This window comes from Cupressus sempervirens, chromosome 7 (genome assembly GCF_028749045.1).
Source record: "Cupressus sempervirens isolate cs-2001-9-10 chromosome 7, ASM2874904v1, whole genome shotgun sequence".
Classification (NCBI taxonomy): domain Eukaryota; kingdom Viridiplantae; phylum Streptophyta; class Pinopsida; order Cupressales; family Cupressaceae; genus Cupressus; species Cupressus sempervirens.
This window is the reverse complement of record NC_143124.1, coordinates 849,870,969-849,876,396: the sequence shown is the minus strand read 5'-3', so window position 1 is coordinate 849,876,396 and position 5,428 is coordinate 849,870,969.

The following is a 5,428-nucleotide window of genomic DNA, read 5'->3' as shown; positions in this document are numbered from 1 at the left end:
GGAAGACTCACAACTTTTGAGCTATCTAACTTTGATAATTATAGACTTGAGAGTATTGAATCCACTTTCAAAGCTCATTAAAGGAACCTGATGAGAAGAAGGAGAAGAAAAAGATAAAATATGTATCCAGTGACAATGATAAAGGTGAGGAGGATGTTGAACAACTTGAAGCACTACTAGAAAGAATATTCCACAAAGGTAAAGGTAAGTTCAAAGGTAAATTATGTATCATTTGTTTCAATTGTAATGAGGTTGGTCATATTGTTGCTAGATGTCTAGAAAAGAAAAATTATAGAGGTGGTGACAAGTACAAGAGTAGAAGAGATGAAGACAACAAGGACTACAAAGACAAAAGAAAAAAGTCATGTTACATTACTGAAGAGGAAACATATGATGAACATGATGATGAAGTGGTATATGTTGTAATGGAAGATGAATTTGATGAAGATGAGGCAACTGCACTTGTGACTTATGCAAACAAGAATGATAGGTGGATCATTGATAGTGGGTGTTCGCATCACATGATTGGAGACAAAACTAAGTTCATTACGTTGAATTGTTATGATGGAACTAGTGTAAGATTTGGTAATGATGCACCATGTTTGATAAAAGGAAAAGATTCTATCAAGCTCACAAATAAGATTTTATGTGACAATGCTTACTATGTTGAAGGACTTAACTATAATCTCTTGAGTGTGTCCCAATTGAATAATTTGGGATGTAAGGTTGAATTTGAAAACAAGGTTGCTAAGATATATGCCACAAATGGAAGACTGATTGGAAAAGGTGATTAGACTAGAAGTAATCTATTTTATCTTGATATAGATGATGCTACTTGTATAATTGTAAAATTTGATGATGTATGGCTGTTGCACAAAAGGTTATGTAATGTCAATTTTGATAACATAGTCAATATTAGTAACATGAGAAAGGTTAGAGGATTTCCTAAGTTGAGGAAGCCTATTAATGTAATGTGCAAACAATGTCAGTTGGGCAAGATGAAAAAGTCAAGTTTTAAGAGTAAAAATTATACCTCTAAAGGAATACTAGAGATCATTCATACTAACTTGTGTGGACCAATTGAAGTGCAAAACTATAAAGGAGATAAGTATATTGTGTTGTTTGTTGATGATTATTCTAGAATGATGACAACTATGTTTCTAAAAAAGAAATCTAATGCCTTCCAAATCCTCAAGTGGTACCTTGCGAGAGTTGAGAAGGAAATAGGTAAAAATATGAAGTGTTTAAGATTTGACAAAGGAGGAGAATTCACATCAAATGATTTGAGATGTTTTCTAATGACAGAGGAATCAAAAGACAAACATCTTCCCCTAGAACCCCTCCATGAAATGGAATTGCTGAAAGGAGGAACATATTTATAATGGACTATGCTAGAATACTCATGATAGAAAAAAATGTTACTTTGAAATACTAGAGAAAAGCTATAAGTACAACTATCTATACCTTGAATTGCATACAAGTCAAGAAAGGTACTCATACAACACCTTTTGAATTGTGGTATGGATACTCACCCACTGTAAAATACTTAAGGTATTTGGAAGAAAATGTTACATTCTTAAAGATTTTAGGAATGGTAAACTTAATGCAAAAAGTGAAGAAGGTATATTCCTAGGCTATTCCACAAGAAGTAAAGCTTACAAGTGTTTAAGTACTAACACTAAGAAAGTTGTGGAAAGTGCAAATGTGAATTTTGATGAATATACAAAAGTATATGAGGTTGAACCTATAAAAGAACCAGAAGAATACAAGTCATTTGTATACTCTTATGAAGGTATGCCTACTAAAGAAGATGTTGTAAATCAAGCTAAAAACCAACAACAAGTGTCAATAACTGTGGAGTCACAAACTATGAATGTCAAGTTGCAGTTAGGAACTAAGCTACATTTAGAAGCTGAGTTACAAAGTGAAGAAGAAGTTCTTTTTGATTTTGAGATTAGTAGAGATGCTAAGTTACCTGACAGAGATGTACAAAATGATTCTGAAACTAAAACTCCATCCAAATACTAGACATAAATCCACTTTAAAAAAGGAGAATTGAAAAATCTATAATTGATAGCCCATCCCTTATATAGCATTTTAATTTTCTTTTAACATTATTTGCAACTTTCTAAGTTTCAATATATTGTTCGACATAGATAGATATTTTAATATTTTATTATTATTATTATTATTATTATTAAAAATAATGCACTCGTATGCAACAATAAAATTTTAACTTTAAAAAAAATATGAATTGGCATGCAATAATATAATTACATTCGTCGGGAACCATAGGACGATTTATGAAGCTTAAATGAAGAAACAAGAGCTGAACCAAGATTGTCTAAACATGTCAAAAGACATCATCCTGCTGCAAAAATTATTGAAGATAAAGATGCTAGACCAATGAAAAGAAAAAAAAACAAAAAAAAAACATGTTTTCTGAGTATAAAGGAACCCAAATCAGTAAAAGATGCTTTAGAAGATGAAGAGTGGAGTAAGGCCATGGAAGAAGAGATAGAAAAAATTGAGAAAAATAAGACATGGACTCTAGTTCCCAGACTAGAAGACAAGAATGTGATTATCACCAAGTGGGTATTCAGAAATAAACTAGATGAAAATAGTGGAGTAACAATGAACAAGGCAAGATTAGTTTGCAAAAGATATGCATAGGAAGAAGGAATTGACTATGGAGAGACATTTTCCCCTATTGCTAGATTGGAAGGAGTAAGAAATTTACTTTCTTATTCTGCATATAAAGGTTTTCAAAGTTTATCGAATGGATGTTAAATCTTCATTTATGAATGGCATAGTAGAGGAAGAAGTTTACATAGAACAACCATAAGGTTTTGTTGATATTAACAATAAGAACATGGTATGCAAATTACACAAAGCTCTATATGGTTTGAAACAAGCACTAAGAGCATGGTATGGTAGAATACATAAGTATCTTGTGAAGATTGGATTTGAAAGGACTGATGATAACAATAATTTGTACATAAAGATAGAGAAAGGAAAGTTATTTTGTTATCTAGAATTTTTGTTGATGATATCATATTTGGATGTCAAGATGCCTTACGTAAAACTTTTACAAATGAAATGAAGCAAGAATTTGGAATGTCTATATTTGGAGAGATCAAATTCTTTATGGGATTGCAAGTGTATTAGATGAAATATGGTATATACATAACTCATTTAAAATATGTCAAAGAAATACTAAATTTTTTTGGATTGGAGGATTCAAAACTAGTTAGTATACCTATGGTGATAGGACTCAAGTTGTCAAAAAATGATGACTTAGCTGAAGTGAATCAAACACTGTACAAGTCTATGATTGGAAAATTACAATATGTGGTACATAGTAGACCTGACATTGCATTATCTATAACGATAGTTGCAAGATTCTCTACCAACCCCAGGGAGAATCATTTGATGGCTGTGAAGAGAATAATGAGATATTTGAAAGTGTTGGTGTAAATAAGTATTTACTATTTATACTTACTTAAGTTTACTTAGGTTAATGCATATTTTTATTTATTAGTCACCTAGGAGAATGTGCACTCTTGTGAGTTGTCATATTGACAACACAGGGGTCCACACCTTTTTTATGCACATGGTGTCTACAACACAGGAGTTAGCACACTAATTAAGCACATGGCATCTACAACCTTGTCATTATTATCCACTCATCTAGAATGATGGATAAGGCATGTGCTTAGTTGTCATGCTTATCTTATCTCCTGGTTCTTTCTAGAGACATTCTAGGTACTTCCTGAGAGGCCTTTATATATAGGCACTCCTAGTGTGTTTGCATCATATCACATCACATACTGAATAGAGTAATGTATTAGGACATACTCTAATTAATTAATCATGTCCATTTTTGGTCTACAGTTGTGCTTGTGTTTGAGTTCTTAGTTCCTGGTGAATTTTGCCGTTAGGAAAATTCTTACATGGTATCAGAGCTATACCAAATTCTTACATGGTATCAGAGCTCTTAGAGATTTTCTCATCACATAGCCATTTGAGGCCACTCTTGCTTTAGCACCGTAGCCCAACTCTAGAGTACTACATAAATTAGGAGTGTCTAGAGCTAGATCTGACCTCACCATTGCATTCAAAATGCTAATTCAATGAAAATTGGCTATAAAATTGCCTATCTTTGGCCAAAGTCTATTGTGAGGCAATTTTTTTTACAAATTGGCGCCCAAAGGACTGATTTGCAATTTTGGTATGATCATTTCGGATCTATATATTTAATTTTCAGATCTGTATTTTTTTATTGCATCTCTGCTATTTTTTTCAGATCTGCATTATTTTCCAATTTTTTTTTGGCCATCAAGCCATAGGAGAGATTTTTTGTAGGTGAAGATTGTAGCTTGCTGGTGCAAATTAGATATTTGCATCACATTCAGAAGGTCCAAAACCCCCCAGATCAGATTTTGTTTTATCCAAATTGGACATCTGAGGCAAAATCTAGAGCCATTTTATTTTTGGAGGCGCGAAGACGATTCAGGAAAAATAAAAGCAACAACGAATTTCAAACAACGATATCTTCCTCATAAGGACTCCTTTTTGGAAGAATTTTTTTTTTGTTTTGGGGTAGAATTTTGTGATCTACACATTGGTGTAGGTGGTTTGAGATCTCTATTTCTAAATTTTTCTACAGCTCTAAAATCTTGATTTTTGCCACTTAAAATGCTTAGTACGGGCTCATCTGGACACATAATCAGGTTCCATTTTTTTTGAAACTGCATATTTTTTTGTCTACTTTCTAGATTTGCAATTAGATTATAGGTTCTATGGATAGAAATACTACTTTCAGAAATAGGCCCTAAATTGGCAAGTGGCTATAGAGTGCTCAAATCATACATTAGGGGGATTCTTTGATTCTTTGGAGGTTCATTGATTGATCTCATGGAGTCTTGTTAGATTTTTTAGTCTAGTATTAGACCACAGTTGACAACAAGGAACTATCACAAATGGAGTGCTTTGATAATTGACCATCTAAGAGAACATCTAGGATTGCTTCCTTATCTCTATTTAATGCCACCGCATTTTAATTGGACATATATAGTCAAATTTAATCAATTTTTGCATAAAGTATGAGTAAGGAATCTTTTGGTCCTCTTAGATTGGCACATTTTCCTTGTGATATTTGGATGTCTATATGGGAAGCATATGGAGATCCATATGATCCTCCATCTCTAGAGAACATTCTACATCTACTCACTCCAAATATGGTGTCTTCAACTCCAGATGAGATCACACCTCCAGCTCTTGTTGCTTCTACTGATCCTGTTCTAGCCATAGATGCTTCAGATCTAGTGTAGTAGGATACTCTATGTCTTTCTACATTACCTTCATGTGATGACTTCCTTCCCACCCTTGTAGGCCTATTCATGGAGTCTCACATTGAAGATGTGGG